Raw genomic sequence first — 23115 nt, 5'->3', positions numbered from 1 at the left:
TCAAAGGTTACAGATTCCTCTCAGGATCATTGAGAATTGTTGTAAAAAAAGAAGGATGAACAACCTCTTGCAAATCAGAAGGGTCGAGGAAGGAAAAAAGAAATTAGCAAAGTTCCCAAACTGGGGATTTCAAAATCTTTGACCAAAAACAGGCAATCCACAAGGAAACATGCAGCAAGATTGACTTCAAAAGGCTATCCAATATCCAAATCATCTGTCCACAACTACCTGAGGTACTCTTTGAATGCATTGCCATACAAACCTAGTCTGCACGCCAAACTTTCAGGTTTGGCTTCAATTCTGTCGTGAGCGGGAACACTGGACTGCAGATGACAGGAAATGTATCCTCTTCAGTGATGGAAGTCCATTTGAGCTATTTTTTTACCCCAAATCCACAAACAGATCGGGTTTGGAAAGAGATAAGGGAGATGTGGAACCCACTCCAACTGTGAAATTTCCTTTGAAAATTCAGGTGTTGGCCGTTATCAGCCACCAGACAGTGTCAGATCTCCACCTGATTCCACGAAATCAAACTGTGACGACCGAGTACTACGTAACAGAGATCCTCAGTAAGTCTCCAATGTCAGCTTTATCTCAAACTGAAGAAACTGGACCTCCTTTGAAGAGGAAAATGTTGTCTGACACATCAAGAGCCATTTTCCACCAGGATGGTGCCCTGCTCACCACTCCAAAAAGGTACAAAAGTGGTGTTCAGACAAATTGGATTATTTCTGGGGCAAAGGCACGTGGCCTGCCAACAGTCCTGATTTGTCCCCCCATTGAAAATTTGTGAGCCTTGGTCCAGAGGGAACTAAATGAAAATCCGCCAGCAACTTCAGAGGATAAATAAAAAATAAAAAAACTGACAAAAGTTTGGGAAAAAATTTATCCAAATACTTTGAATAATCTGTATGAAGGGATGCCAAAACGCATAAAAAAATGTATTAAGTTGAAAGGTCGTCATATGGGGAAGTAAATAAAAGTTTTTCTCTTAAAAAAATCACTTGCTTTGATTATTTCATGATACTTTTTAAAAACCACCATCAAGTTTTGGACATAATGTACATCTAATGTAGGTTTCAATTTGATAAAAATCCTGTATCTCGATTATTTTGATCATAATAAAGGAACCAAATTAAAAAATAATTTTGTCCCATGTTTAACAGATTTTTAAATCAAAATGATTTCATAAAGACCTTTTTTTCATTGGAGATAATACAACATTCAGCACTTTCCTCATTTTGGTACACTCTAATGTAAATGTAAAAATATGCTTATCATTCAGAATAACGGAACTGTGAAATATTTATATTACTATCATAAGCTCATACATACATTCGAAATTGTAAAATTATAGATAAAAAGTTTGTCAAATCCTTGTTAAAATGTCACGGCTATATATATATAAATAATTATGTATTTTATTTGTTGAAAGAGTTGATAAGGTTTCTACAAACTAAAGGAAGTAGTAGCGAAAACGATAAATACTTACATATACATGATACCATGCTTTCTGTGAGTGTTCAACAAATGCAAATGCCACTTAGTTAGAGTTGTAAAAACTATGACAATCGCAATACTTTTTGTTGTTGCAACATGAATTGTTTTTTTCAAATCTACTGTTACTATTATATTATTCAAGAAGAGAGAACATCTAAGTATACTGTATTCACTTTTAGATGAAAGACGAAGAGGATCAATAAGTAACGGCCTCGATTCAGCCTGAGAAATGGAAGAAGGTCTTGATAATAGTCTCCTTTGACAGATTCTGGAATTCACCCCGGATTCTGGACATCAGTTTGTATTTTGTGTTGATGGAGGATCTGTTAGTGTGTCCTCAACTACGCCGCGCACAAAAAACTTCATGGGGTTGAGGTCTGGTGAGCAAGGAGGGAAAACACTGGAAAAAAATAGTCAAATAAATATATCTTACTCAACGTTTTCAAGTCAACGTTTTTGAGAGTCTAATTGAAGATGAATTGTCTTCAGCTGCAACTTCCTCAATTTAGGGCTTGGCATGATCTTCCAGGACCTTGATTTACTCCTCAGCATTAAGACAGCTGTCGAAAACATATCGTCAGGCATCATTTTGTGATCCCCACGCTTTGCTGTTGATTCATAATCAACTCCAGGTTCTTGCAGTTCCTCCCTGACTCTCATGGCTTAAGAAGTTTGCAAACGCAATATTATCTCGTACGGCGCGTATTTTAGTAAGGACACTCTGCCTTTCCCACCATTGTTGAATAAATACTTTGATCGATCCATTTTTTTTAAACTGGCACTAAACAACAACTGCAGGTTGTATTTTTTCCCCGCCTAAATGTAACCTACAGGGACGTATTGACAAATCAGGCTAACGCTAAAAATTTTGATTCTTTTTTTAATATTAGTTTTGTAGAATCCATATAACCCTATCACCCCCCAGATTAATGTTTAACAATAATTTTCTGATTTTTTAAAATTATAATCCTTGTCTAGAAAAGTGCAAATTAAATCATTTTTATGAAAAAGTAAAAAATTGAGGGTTGAAATGCGTTCCTTTTGATAATAAAATATGATTAAGAAAGTTTGAATAATTTCTATGAATATTTAGAGGTAGCTCAAGGGCCTTAAAGCTTTTAAATTTTAAATATTTTTGGAAAAAAACGTGATTTTGTTGTCATAAAATCCGTATACTACATATTACAGCTTGTTAGTAAAATAACAAATTTAATTAAGTTAAACTTTTATCAAAAGTATTTAAGAAGTCGAAATAAAGTAAAATATCTTCGATAGGATATTTATGAGTTTTTGGTTTGAATTACAAAAAAAAATATTAAAAGTAAATGGTTGGCTGGTGTTTTTAAAAAATGATTTACCTCTATACAAAATGCATAAATCTAGATTTGTAATTTTTTTTTAAAAGAGGTCGTTTTCTGCATTTTGAACGGGACAATATGTTTGCAACACTGGAAGGTCATAGATTAGAAATTCACATTTTTTTTGTTTAATGACCCATTGATTTTATATTTGCAATTTCATCAATAAAGTCTATAGGAAAAAAATTGTCAAACTGATCAAATTGAAGATTCTAAAAACTCTGTTAAAGGATTATATGTCAATATAGACCCTTTTTAGCCCACATTGTTTTAAAAAAGGTGAGAAACTAAAGATCAGTACGTTCCCATATAGCAAAATGTTCCTCGTTTAACTTCCCTAGAACTCCTTCTAATGTTCGCATGCATCAAAATAATACTTCCTTCGTAAATAAGGAAGATTTTGTTATTTTAATAATCATAAAATGTAACCTGAGGTTCAATATTCCATTTAAAATATTGTAAGGTTATAACCACTTTTTGGTTATACTGGGTGTCACATAACTATAGCCCGTTTTTATCATTCAATTTTGTAACATAATAATTTACGCCAAAATAAAACTAACTTTTTAATTAATATCAGGCATATGCCTTACAAAATAACATAAAGTGAGACAACTGAGTAAAAGTTACATAATTTATTAGCGCAGGCAATCCCAAAAATTGCTAAGCAAATTAAATCAATCCCAGCTTGTAGAAGCTGTAGAAAAATTTCAATTTTCAGAATGCTGCGCCCCCACCCCCCACCTTACCTCCAAGATGACCTAATGTTTACTTCTCGACAACATTCTTTCAGATTGGATGTGGACTCTAGACTTCCTGGATGAAAACCCTCTATAAACGTCTCAAGAAACGTCATCGTATCGAAGCTTTGAAGGCCTCTGTCGTTGCTGAATGTCAGATAATGAATGATAAATTCATTAAGGGGACATTTGTTATATTTAGACGCAGGTTGGAGGCTATCATTGAGGCCATGAGAGGCTCAAGTTTTATATATATCATGTACATATACTGAAATAGGCAAAGTGTGTCTTTTTTTTGTATAACCAATGAGAGATCATAATAAAATTTAGTTGTGTGAGTGGGCAATAGTTATGTCGCACCCAGTTTATAGATTATTAGATATTATACAAAATGAAATATGTGCTTAAATTTCTTCTTATCTATGTCTTTCTAGATGCTTAAATCAATAGATTTTATACAATTTTATATTTTGTAGACTAATAAGTTATATCTCTCTTAAATAAAGATAATATGTACTTAGTTATTAAGCCTGTGTAAAATAATATATATGTATATTAGGAAGGTTTCATTTTCTTTTTAAAAAAATGTAATATGGTATAAGAATTACTGATATAAATTGAATTATTCTATGAAGTCATCTTTAGGTCGTACATCTACATCAAATTATAAAAATAACCAATACTCTTTAAAGGGTCAATATAGGTACTAAAAATACATTTTTAGTTATTTTGCATAAAAAACTTGATCAATAAAAAAATGTTCAAAAAGTTTTATTCTTAAATTATTATAGAGAACAAAATAAGAGAAAAAGTTAAGAAAATTTGATCATCCGTGTATAGCGCGCATCGTATTTTATTTTTGAGAATGGAAAGACCATAATTTCCTTATGTAATTTTTTTTTTTTTGCTCCATAGGGTAGCTATAGAAAAAAACTGCATTAATATTTTATATAGACTAGAATAATGTCTATCATAATTAATAAATGCAAAATAATGATTTATGCTGTATATTAATCTTTATTGAGTAAATAACTTTTATCTTCTTCAAACTTTCAGGAGATGTGCAACCTAAAGATAACATGCTCAGGCAGTGACATTTTCCTTAGGTGATTTTCTTAACATGTCCCAACTTTTCCAATATAGCCGTAATCGAAATTTGAAAAAAGTATATAAATAAACCGTCCTAATATATATTATATGTTGTATACCTTAAGAAAGGTCATATTTTGTTATGTGCATTACATATTTCTCATGCTGAATTAGAGGGGCCCTCTAGATAAAGAAGTTGCAAAAATATTTCACTTAATAAGTTATATTGTAAGCAAAATTCGCAGATTGAAATCAAATTATCTCATTTTTCTTAATCAAATAATCAAACTGTCTTTTTAGAAAGACATGTGACACTGATTAATGAGCTACTTATTAAAATTGCATGGTTTTGATGGTTTCTACCAGGAAATGAAGAATAATTATCATTGTAGCTCGTCGATTTGACATATATAAAGAACATTCTATTAATATATTCAACAGTCAGTAGAACTTACTTTATTAAATATTTATAGGACAAACTAAAGTAGGGATGGGCACTTTCATGATAAGGAGGGCCAAAAAAATGTCAGCAGTAACATTGGAGGGTCAAATATACATTTTTTATTATTAATAATCTATTTGCGGGCCGGATTGAGTGAGAACGAGGGCTTTGTGCGGCCACCGGTCCGCCAGTTGCCCACCCCTAAACTAGAGTAACCAAGAGTACAGTGGAATCATATAATCCATTTAACCTTTTACTTTCTTAATACGTTTTTTGTTCACAGTAAATGTAGAAAAAAATTATTTTGTGTTTATTTTAGACATATATTTATTTATTTTTCAAATGTATTAAATATTTTAACTTCCAGAACGTTTAGAAATATGACCTTTTGACTTCACTCATTACATTAAATTTTTTGTTCACTTCTGATATATTAATAAAGAAATTGTGTGCGGATAGTTGAAAAGCTCTTAGTTCTTGTAACACAAGAGAGATGAATGGTCTTAAACAATTATTCTCAAAACGTAGGTCGCGTACCATTTGTGGTCAAACGATACTTCAGTTTATCTTATTTTATAAAAAAGGTTAGCAAATAGAATGTATAGGAAGTTTGCTCATTTCAATCATTAAAATTAACTAGCAAAAAATGTAACTATTTAGTCAATCTAATTTATAATAAAAAATATGATTGAAAATGTCCATATTTGTTTTTTGGAGGTAGATGGCATTGTGATTAGATAGCCTTGTTGTAATATCCAGAGTCGGATAAAGGGATTTATCTTTTTGTTTAGAATTCAGTGGAGCGTAGTCAAATCGCTGATGACATACTTATGATACAGAGTGATGAGACCAAGTTTCACCATTATGGAAGGGTTACGTGTTTTGAAATTTCTTGTAATGATTCCTCAGTTTTATATTTGTCTTCCTTATAATGTAGTGTATGAGCTTCTTAAATCTCAGATAACAAAAAATGTAAATTCGCAAGTCTAAGTAATCATCTACCACCTTAAGACTTGAATGGATCAACTCTTCTTTGAATAAAGGAAGTAAGACACATTTATAAACATCACCGACAGAGTTTAAATCAGAGCAGATGATTTTCGTCTCATCCGTGTATAAAAATATATCTTCAGAAAAATTATCCACTAAATCGTTATTGTAAATCTCAAAGAGCGTCTGTCCAAGTACAGATGAAAAGACGTTGCAAGGCTCAGAGACAGTAAATTGATCACTACACACTGTATCCTAATGACGATTAAAATGTTATAAGAAATTTATTTGTGTCTTATGTTGTTTTAATGTATTTTTGAAAGACTTAAGATCAACAAATTTTTGACTGAAGAAAAAAAAGATCAAATTTGGACAAAAAAAGAGAATGTTGTTAATTTTTAATCGACCATTACTTCCGAGAGGGTAATTATTCATCCCAGAAAATGTAATATTTTTTTTAATATCCTGTAAGTGAAATCCTATTGTATCATATACTCGTAATCCTTGTATCCGTTTTTTTTGGTGATGGTAAGGGAGAGTGGGGCTAGTTGGCTCACTGTTCAATTTTTAGGTTATTACTCTGGTTCTAAAAATTTGAGAGCTTTTTTTTTATATTGAAACTTATCATAACATAGTTAATGTTATTTTATCTGTAACACCAATTCTAATGTTGCCTTAGTAGTAATCATTGTATAACAAAATAATTGTATAAGTAAGTATAACTGTCGTAAAGTTTAAATTTAATTGAAAATATATATTTTAAATAATATTATAATTGATAAGTTATATATTATATATTTCTGAGTACATATAAAAAGTGTGTTTCTCTGGGAAGATCTCATTTTTGAGTTTGGTGTTAATATCTTACAATTGCACGACTACTTGATCTAATAAATAACGCAGCAACGACTGTGTGAAGCTAAGCTCAGTGAGGCATATCAAAAGGAAAAGAAGTGTATATATATATTGATAAAGCAAAGATTATCTGTTGTCGACACAATTCCAGGTACTCTAACTAGTAAATAATTAACATAATTTAGTAACAGGACAAATTGGTATTTAAGATTACGGGATGTTTGAATTTTCTATTGGAGGCTTTTTGTCTAAGTATTTTTTTCTTTTTTATTCTTTTTTCTCAACTGGTGTTGAAAAACTTGATCCTTAGCTATTTTTTGAGTTCAAATACTAATATTTCCCTGAATATTTAAGCGATTAAATCAATTTAACTCTTTAATTAATCATAAATAATAATGAATGAAAATGAAAAAAAATATCATGCCAATGGATGTTGCTAAGGCAACACCATTAGATGGTTATTACACAAAATTGATTGAACAAAGCCCGTAAAAAAATCAACTTGCACCAGTCTCTCCTACTTAATTATTAAATTGTGGGATTAATTATAGAGGTTTCAAAAAATAATATTATGCATTTTTTATTATTAAGCTACCCATATTTTGTATAAATCATGACGTTTTATTTGATAATAATTTATTCATTTAGAAATAACATATCCTCTATGATTAGTCAACCAAACAGGTATAATTGCAATTTGTTCCCTGATCCATATGAATATTAATTAATCAAAGTTTGATATTATGTTTTTCTGTTTGTTATTTCCTCATTTTTGAGAATGTTTTTAATATCTTAAAACTGCGGGATTACTTCTTTAATGTAGTAACGAGCATGTATAAATAAAGCTGGACACGTTATATGAAAAAATGAAAGAATATAGAGTGCAAAGTTATATTATTAAAGCAAAGTTTTTATGTCTGTTTTTGGCACCTAATGTTGCATACTCGCAGTAGTAGTAGATATTGTAATAAACAAGGGGTTTTAATTGATGAAAATGAGCAAATTCAATTTTAGACAAACTTTTCTAATAGTAGTATTTTCGTGGAAAAAAAGATGTCAAAAATCGCCCACTAAACCCTTCTACCCCAAAAATTATTTTAGTAGTATTTTGGTTTGTTTATTTAAAAAGAATAACTCAGGAATGTCGTAATAATTTAAGCCCTTTTATACTTGAAACATAACTTTCAATCCTCCAAAATTTTATTTTAGAGTGTCAAGTAGGATTTCCATGTTTATGGTGATGTATTAGTTCGATTTTCTGTGGGTATATTGATGAAAAAGTTATGTTCGAAAAGTTTCCGTCTTCAAAAACCGTTTAAGTGACCTTTAAAAGTTATATTTGAAAAGTTTTCGTCTTTAAAAACGGTTTAAGTGACCTTTAAAAGTTATGTGTGAAAATTTTTCGTCTTCAAAAACCGTTTATGTGACCTTTATAGCCATTTGAAATTGACTTTCATTTAGGATAGTCCCTATTTGTAATGGAATTCAGAGATTTCAATTTTAAATCTATGTTGCTGAGTTTCAAAAGATTATTTTCTAAAGTGATACAAACGAATATAACCCAGATTTGAGACCAACGAATTACTTCAGATACTCACACGATCAAAAAATTGTACTGGCCTCCAAATCCAATCAAACAGCTAAGTATCAGAGCTCAATGCTCAAATTTATTGGCTGAAATAATATAAATTACTGTTATGTGTGGAGTGTCAAAATCAAATGTAGACATAGTTGGACATTTGAGCAAAGGGAAACTGTTTATGAAGTAAAAGACGAAATCCAAAAATGTCTTAAAAAAATGATTCAATATTGTTGAAGAGTATCAAACTTCCATGTAAATAACGTAAAGAATATTTGAAATATTTGTAATCTATAGTATGGATATTTTTGGATTGATGAAGCTATGTATATTATGCTTCAAAATGTACATAGATAGACGGTCAGAAACCACCTTCTATAGAATAATACAATGAATTCTGACTTATTTAGTATATACTGTTCTTTTAAAAGAAGCCATATGTATCATTAAAAGTTAATATTAACAATAACATTAATGATAAAACTAGAAACATTGTTTAGAATGATTTATTGATTCTAATTGATTTGTTTTCAACTTTCAACGTCTTGGAAAAATATAGTATCAAACAAAAATTACCGTTCTATAATAGTTTCAACTTTATATAACATCATCATCAAGATCCCTTGAAATTTTATTTAATAAACGCTCCCATTATTTAATACATTTCTGAAGTTCTTTTGGTTGGATATGATCAAACTTCTGGCCACATCAAAATCTCAAAATCCCAAGACAAATGTCCTACGTAGATGAAAACTTTCGGATAGTTTGGAAAAGCAATAACTTTTACAACTTTATATGAATTAATGGAAAGCCTGACTATTTGGAAAATATCTCAAGGATTTATTGTCTTCAAAACAAAATAAAGTTTCCTCTTTTTAAGTATTCATTTATTGTTTTCAGACATTTGTGGATGTTGCTAATCGTAGAAAATATTCTAAAAAAAAGAATAAATCGACCCTATCAATGACAAAGCAAGCAAGAAACTTTTTGTGCTACGTCCATATTTTAAGTAAAATGATCAATTATAAAAATATAGGTACATATTCACGGAAGAAAAATTAAATTATGTTTAATTTCGTGAGATTTTTTCTTCTTCAGTAAAGCCTTTACTCCATTTAATATTAGAAAATACAAATCAATTAAATAAAGGAAATTTATGGCATAAAAAAACATAGTTTAAAAAGGATTTCCCTTTTATGACCTCTTTCTCCATGTTATAAACACTTATACAAGTTTATACAAAAACAAATCTTTGTACTTATTATTATATATCCTTTTTAACTTAATGTACTTAACAAAGCAACAACACCAAAGCAAGTCAAATAAAAGAAAAATAGAACTCAGATTTTAATTTCTATTAATGAATAATTACAAAAAATAAGATCACATTTGGAATCAAGGGATCAAATCGAGCATATACTGTTTTTGTTCCATTTTTGCTATTGGACAGTGATTGGAAATGATATGGATGAAAAATATTTACTTAATGCAATATTTTTTTAAAGCTTGCGTTTAAGCCAAAATTGAATTTATGCATTACTATGACCTATATACAAAAATATTTTAAGTGACCCACCGATAGTTTGGATCCTGTAGAACAAATTACTTCTTGATTCATCAAATATATAAAATTTATCATTCACAGTATAAATACTTGTTAAATATTTTGAAAAATTAAAAGAATGTGTACTCTGTAGAGCGCAAAATCTCTTCTTAAAAAAATTGAGTGATGTATCTCAAAGTTCCTAAGTTATAGCCGATTATGCATTTGTTACGTTTTCTGTTACATTGACCTTTGATCTTGATGTAACCTTCCTATCAAGTTTGATAAAACTTGATCTGTAACTTTTAATGTAATCCTTCTGACTAACAAATGAACAAATTATCTAGCCAACAGAGGTAAAAAATATAAATTCTGTTGAAATCGTTGGCGGAGGAAGTTACAGTTAAATTTGATTAAGTTTGTTTTTATAAGAAAAATTCATTTTTAGGAGTAAAGGCAGGGAGGCAAAATTCAAAATTATTTTTTCTGGAGTTCTTATAATATGCTGTTGCATCCAAAATTGTATTTTGTCAAATATCGTCTGTGATACATTTAAAAATATAATAATAGACAAATGTGTTGAATTATGAAAAAAATACTTTATTTTAAAGTATGAACAAACTATTATATTATGCCGATGGTAGAAATAAATTAATGGAAAGAGGATAATTAGGCTCCAAGAATCATTTTCTCATTATAGGAAATCATTTCATTTGATCCTCTTTTCTTCTTTAATTTATTATATAAATGCTAATTGCACAATTAAAGACTCTTATGAGAGTGGATAGCAGAAAAAATAATAATTAAGTCACGATATAGTAGTAACAAATTGACATTAGACTACTAAGATGTAATATAACATATTGGCTGAAAAGTCCAGACCTTAAGAAAGAAAGCACATTTGTTGAGTTCAAAATTGTTTTTATTCATTAATCTAATCTCTATCAAGAGAAACAGAATCAATCTAGAGCCGCTTTTTCATTTCAATACCCCTTTTATAAAACACATTTTCCCTCAAAATAGTCCTCAGTTTCAGTGATATCCTCGTCATTGTAGCAAAATTTCTTAGCGGCATGCATTTTTTTATAGGTTTGCGAACAGCCAGTAGTCCTTGGGAGCCAAATATAGAGAGTAAAGTGGATGCATACGCCATTCGAAGTTCCATTCATGTAGTTTTGATTGACTTGTGACATAGTGCGTTATCTTAGTGAAACACAACTTTCTTTTTCTTCAAATGAGGCCGTTTTTCCTTGATTTCGCCCTTCAAAGGCTCTAATAATCCTTGATAATATTTACTCTTGACGGTAATTCCCTTCTCAAGGTAATCTATGAATATTTTGTCATGCACATCCCAAAATACTGAGATCATAACCTTTCCAGCCGATTGTTTTGCTGTTGGAAGATTTGTTCAAGGTTCACCAGTTGCTGTCCCTTCAGGTTATGATCAGTTTGATTCCAGAGGGAGTTGATGGATCCATATTTCCTCCATTGTCTCCTACCGATGCAAGAATTCCGGTTTGATACGTTTAAACACCCCTCAGAATCATCAGCATGTTTTTGTATGTGGTCAACAGTGAGGCACCTTCTTTGAACAGAGCTTTCTCATGAACAAATCATCTTATAATATCAAAGCAACACGTTCTTTTGATATCTTTAAGAGGTCAGCTAACTCACACAACATCACTTTTTGATCATTCAAAACAATTTTGTGGATATTTTTGATGTTTTCGGTTGTTACCCCCTCCCTTGGACGTCCGCGCTGCGTTCTACATCATTGGGGTCGTATAAACATGCTGGAAGTCAGCAAACCAACGTTTAATTGTTGTTTCTGAAGGAAATGAGTCCCTATGACACTTTTCAAGCATTGTTTACCTTAAACGGTATTTTATCAAATCAAAAAACAGTGTAAAATTAAAAAACGAAATTGTTTTTGATCCATTGTTTTGGAAATAACAAAAGCAGGGTTACAATTAGGACAATACCTCACACACTAAAGAACAGATTGTAATGTATTTTTGACAGCTGTCTTTTGAAGGTTGGTACACATTGAAAATGAGGTGAATTAACAATATGTATGTATGAACCCTAGTATTTTCATCTCATGTCCTACAGTTTAGCATGTCTTAAAGTAGGTACTTTTGAGAGGTTATATAGGTGATTAGTAATTACACTAACCGATGAAAAGTCATTAAATGTGTTCCCTATTCTAGCTATACATATTTTTCATATGGCAAGAACAAACTAAAAGCAATATGGCGTAGATGTACGAAGCTGTCTCAATAGACAAATAAGTAAATAAACTACTAATGAACAATAATAAATTGGAGATAGTGCCACGATCCTTGGAGTTGTAAGGTAACAACTCGTAAATAAACAACGATCATGCCCCATTGAATATAAATTTAGGTACATCTCTGCATAATTCAAGAAATATTATATTCGTGGAACTTGGACTTCTTTTTTCCATTTTTCTATCAGAACAATGCTAATGAACAGAAAGATAAAGATGAGCCAGAATAATCGTCTTAAGGAATGCCTTAGGTAACTGAAATATCTTTACGTTGTAATTATTACTCTGATGACATAAAATAAAAAGATCAACCCAAAAATTACCCTGATTGACCAAATGGGGGATCAAAAGGGAGTGAAAAACCATTACTCAAGTATTGCTGTAGAGAAAAGGACTTGAGGCAGAGTTAAGTCAACCGTTGACATGGACCCTTTTACTTTATTGATCATAATACTTGTAACATTATAAAGTGAAACAATAACAAACAAATCAATGAAAAGGAAAAATAATAACTGAATTGAATTTGAGGACTGCAATAAACAGCTGTGTCAATTAGTCCATGTGTAAAGTATTCCCTGCATAATTTTATATTATAGCAGAATGCTAGTGAAAAGAAGAAGAAATTAAAGGGTGTCTTGTGAATTGTGTCACATTAGAAATACAAATATAACAAAATTGTTATAGTGACCGTATCGTTGCTGACTGGATAGTGGATACTCTTTGGCTGTGGGTCGTTTTGAATGTTTATCTACAGATTGACGAGATTTTCCAATAAACTTCTTAATGACAAGTTTTGCCCCTCTGCTTAGCTTTTCAGGCTGCCATGGTAAAAGCTTGCCTTTAGGGCTCTATCCTTATTTATGGGGATTCCACCATCGAGAAAATGAACGACTCCATACTTACAACTACTTTGCTGATGTAATCAAACTAATGTGGATCTAAAAAAGTCTAATAGTACGTTCACGAGTCACTTGCCTAAGATTTATGATATTAAAATAGGCAAAAAACAAAACGAAGTGTATTGAGAACGAATAAACTGTCCAATGCATTGTAATATTTACATGTAGAGCAATAAATTAATTCTTCACATGTCAAGTTTAGGGTATGCAACACTAAGCCACGGTTAATGAGAAACCCTTTCATAAAATTTATTTAAACTATAGATATGAAATAATAACTTCTATAATTACACTAGTCAACAAATTTTTGCCTTTGCATTGAGATGTTCTTCATCTGATGTATTTTATCTTGAGAAATATGGAATGTTCTTTATAATCCGGAATTTTGACTATTTTTTTTTATAGAGTGCAATATAGTGTTGTCACAATATTAACATTTTCATTATTTTGATACTTTTTGGGATAAAATATAAAACAAAAATATATTTAAAACCAATAGACCTAAACTCGAATAGCTCAATAAATTGAGGACTTTTTAAAAAAATAACCTTTCTATCTTTGCCTTTTTTATAAGGTACGATTTTGTTATGGGTGATGAGGGGTAATATATATGAGTGGTTTCACCATGGGCGCCCAATTATTTTGACAATATATTAATAAAGTACCAAGTACAGGTTTTAATATCAGTTTGTTATAGTGGCGTTATAAATCTGTCAGTTACCCGGTGGAAAGCTGGTCTCTATGGTGGATCAAAATTTATAGCCCACATTATCCTGAGTATGAAGGACCCTTCTAATATCTTATCCCCAGCCCACAGGTTCAACAAGTGAACTACTCGTCTAAAAGGTGGGGCATTAACCACCACCATCACTTCCTTGAGGATCAAGGACCCATTTTAATATCCTGTAATATAACCCACCCACGGGTATCGCAAATGAGACGTTTTTCCAACAGCTGGGTCAAAATCTATTGCTGTCGCTTTCATGAGTATCAAGTACAACTTTTAATATCACATTATACACCCCGGCCCACAGATTGTACAGGTGAACCTCAGGTCCAAAACGGTTGATCATTACCCTCCGCTACAGCCTTCCTGAGTATCAAGGACCCCTTTCAATATCCTATAATATATCCCAGCCCATGGGTTGTGCAAGTGAATCGCTGGTTGAAAAAGTGGGTAATTAGCCACAGCCACCGATTCATTGAGCATCAAGAACCTTTGTTATTTTCAAAAATCAAGGGATATAACTTTTTTGGTATTATACTTAGTGGGCTTTGTAAAGGTTTGTGTAAATTTGGTGGTAGTTTATGACCGTCATGTGGATCCTCTGCAACAAGAGGGTTCAGTTGTTTTTTTAATACTAAAATGTAAGCCAAAAAGGTGAGCAATTTGAATGAACGTGATAAAATGTGGGTATATTGGGGTGACTACAGCAACAAGTAAAGAACTAATAAAGATTTACATTAGAATTGTTGATCCTATTTCATAATATTCCAACTACCCAGTTATATATTTCGTATAAATATTATTAGTTTGTTCAAAATAGACATAAACAAAAACTTATTTAGATTTACTTTTCAACATCAAATATAATAATTTCAAAAATCCTCTTTTTGAACATTACTACTATTACCTAATTTTGTACCTAAATATTTTTACTAAACACATTTACCAAATAAACTATTATTGCAGCATGCTGTGCTATTATGGCATTCGCTATTACAGTAGTATCCTTTCTTTTTTTTTTTTTTGCAGATGTATTTATTTGTTTGTAGCAATTACACAATTTAAAGTCTTTTTCCTATTCATCCAACTGAATTATTCAGTCACAATACAAATTCTTTCTCTCTAGGAACTTCATCAACACTGATAAATGACTCCTTGCAGGGGTCAAACTGCATTCTTACATTAAGCTGTTTTAAGACGTCATTTTTTATTCCTAATCTGTAATATCCATCCTCTGATACATGGATCACAACACGCAAGGCGTAGTAAGAATCTGTTTTTCCACCGTGGATCATTGTAACTTGGATTTTGACGCACCGTACTCTTTTTTTTCTGTATACATTTGACACACTGGGCTAAGATATTAAGCACAAACTCAATATCACAACCTCGAAATACAGACAAATCTTGTTTTAGTAGTATGTAAGATATTTAATCATGGATAATAGTTAATAAAAAAGCCCCTTAGTTTGATACGTCACAGTGGCTATTGTTTTATTTTTATATAATTATTAAATCCCAAAAAAAGGACGCTCTCTATTAGATCTCCTTAATGTTGAAAATATACAAAATGCGTTCATTTGTGGTCTCCAATCTTCTCAAATCAGACAAAGAATCTTGGAAAGTGCTAAAATCACTTTAAACGAGACGTTTGATTTAGCTAAATCTCTAGAAATGGCACTACAACAATTAGTTACCTATGATTATTTACGCTTGAATACCGTCGCAAGAGATGAAAGGAAGGCAGCGATAAACAGTGATACAATTATAGCTGCAAAGAATCCTTGTTCCTTCTGTGGGAATGGAAGGCATGCCAGGTTCAGCTGCTCTGCTAGAAATGCCACTTGTAGGAAGTGCACGAAAATAAGACATTTTGCCCGTATTTACTGATCTGTAATTCAAATTCGCAACCTTGGGACAGGAGAGGCTGAACTGAACGTACACGTTGTTACGTCCACATCCTCAAGAAAATTGGGAAAATCAACGGTCACGAAATTTTTATTAATGGATTCAGGGTAATTTTTTTATAGATTCTGGAAGTTCTGACGGTTTTATTAGTCTCAGTAAAGTCAAAGAGATGAATCTAAAAATTAAAAAGTCAGACAAATTATTTGGAATGGCTTCCAATGTTTTTCAAACTAATACCTCGGTTCTGGTTGCACATAATGCAGAGTTCTATGAGCATATCAGGTTCTTTGTTCTTTCAGAATTATGTACCGATATGATCTTGAGATGGATTTTTAGGGCTTCATTCAGGATTGCACATGACTCTGGGAGGAAAGAGGGAGCCTTTTTCAGTTAGCAATTTGAAGTGTATCAATGGTATTCCTTCACCTAGATTATTTCAAAACCTTCTTTCAGATATTAAACCTATCATAACAACGTCACGGAAACGTTCAGAAGAGAATAGAGAGTTTATTCATTAAGAAGAGAAGAGATTAATGGGGGAGGAAATTATAGACCCCAGTACGTCACAATGGAGGGTTCAATTACTGATAATGATAGGACAAAAAAACGAATGGTAATCGATAATTCACAAACTATAAATAACTTTACCTTGTTAGATGTCTATCCTCTTCCCCAAATTGAAGAGCTGTAAATAAGTATGGGTTCGACAAATAAATTAAAATAAATGCGAACATTCAACAACAAAAAAAAAACTTTGGGGGTGTCAGATAGAAAATGGTATGATGAAACCGGATCCAGATAGACTGGAGTCACTCATGAGAATTCCTGAACCTAGGGTTAAGAAAGAGTTACGACGTATCTTGGGGATTTTTATTCATTATTTTCGATGGATACCCTCTTTCTCAAGTATGTTACAGTCTATGGGACACTCTCAAGGTTAATTTTGGAATACAGAAGCAAAAGAGGCTTTTTCAAAAAATAAAGAAGGACATTGGAAATACAGTCATCATGGTTATTGATCCTATTGAAAGATTAACAGTAGAGACGGATGCTTCTGAGAGTGAAATTGAGGCCTTCTTAAGTCAATGTGGAAAACCAATTACGAACTTGGAGGCATTTTCTGATAAGAAAAAACAATTCTCACTTCTTACAGATCAGAAAGCTTTGAGTTTCTTGTTACACCAAAATCATTCAATTAAGATCAAAAATGAGAAAATTTATAGATAAAGGTTAGAATTGTTGCGTTTTTCTTTTGACATCCAATATAGACTTGGAGAGAAAAATATGGTAGCAGATCAATTGTCAAGAATGTGTGGAATAATGTTTGATACCTCGTCTGATAAACAATGGAGTATTCATAAGAAATTGTGCCATCCTGGGATTACCCTAGTGTTCCACTATGTTAGATCTTGTAATCTCCCATTTTCCATCGAAAATGTCAAGAAGGTGAACCAAAGCACTGCAGCCTAAATTCAAAAGGAATGACGGTAACAAATTAATTCAAGCTATTAAGTCTCTTGAAAGAGTAAACCTTGATTTTGAGGGACCCTTACCTTCATATAGCTAAAATAAAGATATTCTTGCCTTACTAGATGAATATTCCAAATTTCCATTCGCTTATCTATTTGTAGACCTCTCCTCTAAATCAGTGATTAGATTTCTTCAGGATTTTGGTGCTACATTCGGTTTTGCCGGAATATATTCACTCAAACCGAGGATCTGCTTTTATTTCCAAAGAATTGAAAACTTATCTAAGTCCAAGAGGAACTGCTACAAGTCGTTCCATGCCTTACAATCCTCAAAGGAACGGACAAGAAGAACGATATAACAGCATTGTTTGGAAGGCTGTGACATTAGCTCTCAAGTCTGGGGAGCTGCCTATAGATGAAGGGGAATTAATACTCAATGAAGCTCTAAGATCTATCAGAGGCTTACTTTGTACTTCTACTACTCAGACTCCGCACGAAAGGATGTTTAATTATGAACGGAAGTTGGGTCTTCATCAGACAATACCAACATGGTTATTAGAAACAGAGATAGTACTCCTTAAAATTTACATGAGAAACAATAAGAACGATATTTGAGTTGAAGCGGTTGACTTAATGGAAGCGAATCCTACGTACGGCTATGTCCACTTCGAAAATGGAGGAGAAACAACAATAACGCAAAAAAAATTAGCTCCTGGATCGAAGGTAGGGGGTGAAAGAGATGAGAATACAGTCAAAGAAGTAGATTAGAATATTGCTGTAACCTAGAATCTGGCTTTATTATTCTACAAGTAAGATTCAACTAACAAAGCAAAAAGCATACATAAATACTTTTATACCCACACACAATTTCAACCACATAAATAACAAATCACTGCAAACAATAATATCACCACAGTTCCTCGAATAAAAGATCTAATATATTTTGTAATAAACCCCAATATTTCCAATCAGAGAGTCAACCTTATTAGTATAATTATTACTTTATGATTTTTTTTTTGTTATTTTCTTTGAGGATTAAACTGTTCAACGGCAAAAATTGTACAAGAACAGCATATGCTTAACTTAGTAGGGTTTGATCCCCCGATTCCAAATATGACCTTATTTTTTCTCTGTTAGCCTCAAGGCCAAGGTTTCCAAGCTTTTGTAAGTGCTTGGTATTGAAGATAGGAATAAGTTATTTAAACTTATTTCAATACTTAATGTTAAAAAGATCCAAAACCACTTTGAAAATGTATCTATCATGATTATAACTCGAGTTATCTTTGTTGGAAATGGAAAATAAGTACTTTTTTATTCAGAGGCTCATAGTATCAAGATAAATACATTCAGAAAGTTTAAAAGTATCTTATTTGATAGCTGAAAATCTAAACTTTTTTTAAAAGCTTCCCCAAAAACTCTCGATATTGTTGTCAATTTGAGAGAAAACAACGACAATATTTGAAGAATAAAACTCATTTTTTGAATTGAGCTAATAAGAAAAGTCCATATATTTGTATGTCACAAGTAGAAAAGTAGATGAAAGAAAGAAAGGGAGAGAAAAAAATGGAGGTGGTATAACTTTAAAACTGTGAAATGAAGTCCCTCTTGAGAGTTGGATCGGTGTTCATCCATGGAGAAGAATGCATATGTGGGAAGAAATCCGTGGTAAAGAAATCCCCGCTAAACTGTTCCTCGCCACTCGGATTTATTTTTGTGGGGACTTTCTCTAAGAATTCCCTTAAATGTCTGTCTTTTGTAATCCCTCACTCACTTCAGGTCTGCAAAGAGTCACCTAGACAAATAGATTTTTGATAGACAGTAAGTTTAAAGTCATGGTTCTTAAAAGTCTTTGTATCTTAGACAAAATGAGATTAAGAGATCATTTCGAAGGCCATACATGTAATCTGGGTAAAGGGTGGCTATTTCGATTTTTCTTTTTCATTTTTAAGAGGACATTAAATTTTGAGAGGTCAAGATCAAAGTAACACAAAATGTAAAAATGCATAATCGACCACAATCTTGGAACAAGTTGATATACATAACTCAATTGTACTTCAGGTGGAGGTTTTGCATTCTATCGAGTGCCCATTCTAGTTAAAGATTCTTATTTGATAACAGAAAAAAATATTTTTTAAATATTTTTATTATTTCCTGATCAACTTTAAATTTATATAAATACTTATTATGTACATTTGGGAGGGAGCCATAAGAAAATGTACTCATAATATGGGTATATACTATTTCTACGAATTTGATGTTTTATAAAAAGGCAGCTCAGGCTTTTGCAGGGTTGCCTGAGCTGAAAGGAGCAAAAACCTCTTTGCACCCCTTAATCTGGGGACATCTCTAAAGAACCAGTGTTTATTGGAAGCAGTGACGTCGCTAGCCCCTTAAAGGGGGGTTTGAAGTCCCTAAAAAATTTATCATATCTTTTATATATTTAGTTTTTTGGTGTTAACACATATGGAATCCACATTGACACTAATTAAGAAATATATTGCATATTCGTAGTAAACATGCATAAAAAGCTATAATTATTTATTTCTACAGGGTGAGGAATAAGTTCGTTAAGATATGTTTTAGTTTATGACTTCAATATAATTTTTATAATCAGCATAAACTTTTGTAAAATGATCAAATTGTAATATAAATTAATTGAAAAAAACTTTTGTTCAAACAGTCATCCTTTGCCCGGATTAGAGGCAGCACAGATTATGTTTTCCACCGTTGAGGCAACCCCAAACTCCCAAAATGACTGTTTTTTCGGCAAGACCATTAACATCGTCCCTTAGGAGTACTGCATCATCACTAGGTGCCAGAATCCGCCCAGTGTCATGGTATGGACCGGTATTATGTAATACTGGAAGACACATTCAAGAAGGTGTAAAGATCTACCAATACGCCTACAAGACAATGTTGATAGACAAGATCCTTCACTGGCTTCAGGACAAATATGGTGACATTCCTTACTGTCTTAAGATAAGACAGGACACCCTCTCACATTACAAAAAGTGTGCAGGACTAGTGAAACGTAAATTTCAGGGGCTTTTGGGAAAAGAATAGATGGTATCCTAGAAGTACTGACTTAAATCACATAGACTTTTGTATGAGATCCATCCTTCAGATCAAGGTTTGTACCCAGCACCTCACCACTAAAGACACTCTGAAGTGTGCCCTCATCCAAGAATGGACCAATATATCTGAAGAAACTGTCCATGCTGCTTTGTCCAAGTGTGTCTTTGTCCTTTAATCCGGGCAAGGAGTGAATATTTTGAGACAAAAGTATATTAAAATTAATTTATATTACAATTTCATCATCTTGACAGAAGGTTATAAACTAAAAAATTACTTGAAGAATTTATTCCTCACCCTGTATTAGAGAAAATCGCTTGGTCTGTATTTTGACACATTGAAGGTGAAAAATATATGCCTAGCAGCGCCGTTACTATCCTCTTTTTTGGGAGGCTCAAGTAAATAAATACACGCTATATATTTATATATGTCACTCAAAATGAACATACAGATAAGAATTACCCTACATCTGGTAGGCTTCACTTATAGGCCTACACTGAGCATGCCTGGCAAAATAATGTATTAATTTTTTTTTTCAAATTTTACAGGAGAGTCAAAAACGGAGGTATAAGAATTACGAATTTATCCTTCATTTTTAGTGGGTTGAAGGTTGTATTTTATTTTGGGTCAGGTAATCGCGTATGAAGTAGTCTTTACAATTTTGTTTTTTACACTCATAATATTTTTGGAGATTAAGACCAATATGAAGAAAATTATTTTGATGCATTGTTGCACCCGTCGAAAAATCATATATTCAATAATTTATTTTTTTTGGAAAATATTTTTCAAAATGACAGAGCTCCCTAAAAATATATATGTTATGTTATGCCAAAAACTGACATACATTAATTTTCCAAACACGGGCATTACAGCTGTTGTATGAAAGTAAATAATATGTCCATCATAAAGAGTTGTAGATAAGGAAATATAAAATGCGCATTAGTTATAATATTATGCCCTATACAAAATATGTATATTTAGTAAAATACATACTCCTTTAAGTTGAAAATTGAAACCTTAGAAGTAAGTATGGAATATGAACATCACACAAGCAAAAAAATATAAAACACAACATGTGCACCAATCAACTGTTTTTATCTATTCTTAAATTTCTTATTTTGCTGTAGCGGTTTTTCTTCAAAATTAAACTATGATTACCTACCTTGTATATTACTAAAACAAGATTTGTTTGTCTTTCGAGGCCTTACTTTTGAGTTTGTTCTTAATATCTTGTATTCCCTTCGAAGTAGTTGGGATCCAACCTCCTTCTTCTCCAATAAGTAGCTCAGGTAAAAAAATTAAATGTTATTACATATTATTATAATTTTTTCTTGTCTATAGCTTATCTAGAAGGGGAGTAAATACACAAATTAGTTGAGTAAGATGCTCCTGAGCTTTAACACCATTATGTGCAATGTAAACAATAATCCAAGACCCTATGTAGAAATTATTTTTTAAATAAATGAATGAGCGATAACATATTGAATAGTACTTGACAATTCCAGTTGTAAAACTTTCGGTGTACAATTTATTTCTGTTTGTGTCCACATTTGTTTGCAATTGAACAGATATGTTCCAATGGTCCTTTTAGGGTTAAAACAAGATGGTGAATGTAGTATCAAATCCAACTCATTCTTAAGGGTGCTTGTAAATCTGTAAGATTCTAAATCACCAGAGCAGTGATGTTAGGAGCAAGTAGGGCGTAATATATTATGTTCACAAAAATTTTAAGTAATGTCATAGATTATTTTTGATTCCTTTACTTCCGGTCTCATTTAAGTGTTTTTCTGAAGTTTGGCCTAAAGATTATACTTTGTTACCGTTATAAGGGCTTTAGCCGTCAAAATAACCAACCAGTTGTAAAAAAAAAGACCCCTACAATAATAATTATTTGCAACAGTTTCCTATTTTCATTACTAATATTTTTTTTTTTTTTAAATATAAACAAATTGGTCTCTTGAGAGTATCAAGAGAATAAGGCAAATCAACAAAAAACCCTATTTCCAAAAAAAAACTTTTATTTTTAAAGAACCTTTAAACTTATGTTGGCTGATTTAATTCAAGTTTTCTCTAATTGTATAAATAGATAAATAACAGAATTTATATAATGCATTTTATCATAATTTTTCATTGCCATTATTTTGGCATCAGTGAAATCTTATAAAGACTGATTTTTATTTAAAACAGGGGAGCGCGAATCAGTTAAAAGAAAGAAAAGAAAAATCTTATCAACGGAAATGCTTAGCCTGGAAAAATCCATTTAAAATTTTCAATCATCGTTCTAGAATATTTGAATTGAGGGCAGCTCATGTCCCCCAAAAAATGATAGATACCTTGTAATAGTACCTTATATTCAGTGGAAAAAAAATACTTTCGAATCCAAGTTGAGTTACGAGTCTCAGCTATTAATTCCAATTATATCTCGATTATATAAATAATGTCTCGAGTCTTTGGTAGTCAGATTAAGCCCGGTCGCAAGTCTTCAAAATATGGACTCGAGTCCAAGTCGAATCGTAAGTCTCAAGTACAAGTCCCCACCTCTGGGGTTTATATATAAATATCGTGAGGTCGTCCAAGCTGTTGTGGCGCTTTTTTTGCTCTCCAAGTTTACTTAGGTAGAAAGTAAAGTGTTTTGATATCTGGGCATTGCGGAA

Source organism: Lepeophtheirus salmonis, chromosome 14 (genome assembly GCF_016086655.4).
Source record: "Lepeophtheirus salmonis chromosome 14, UVic_Lsal_1.4, whole genome shotgun sequence".
In the NCBI taxonomy this organism is placed as follows: Eukaryota; Metazoa; Arthropoda; class Copepoda; order Siphonostomatoida; family Caligidae; genus Lepeophtheirus; species Lepeophtheirus salmonis.
The sequence above is the reverse complement of the archived record's forward strand: the minus strand, read 5'-3'. Positions refer to the sequence as shown.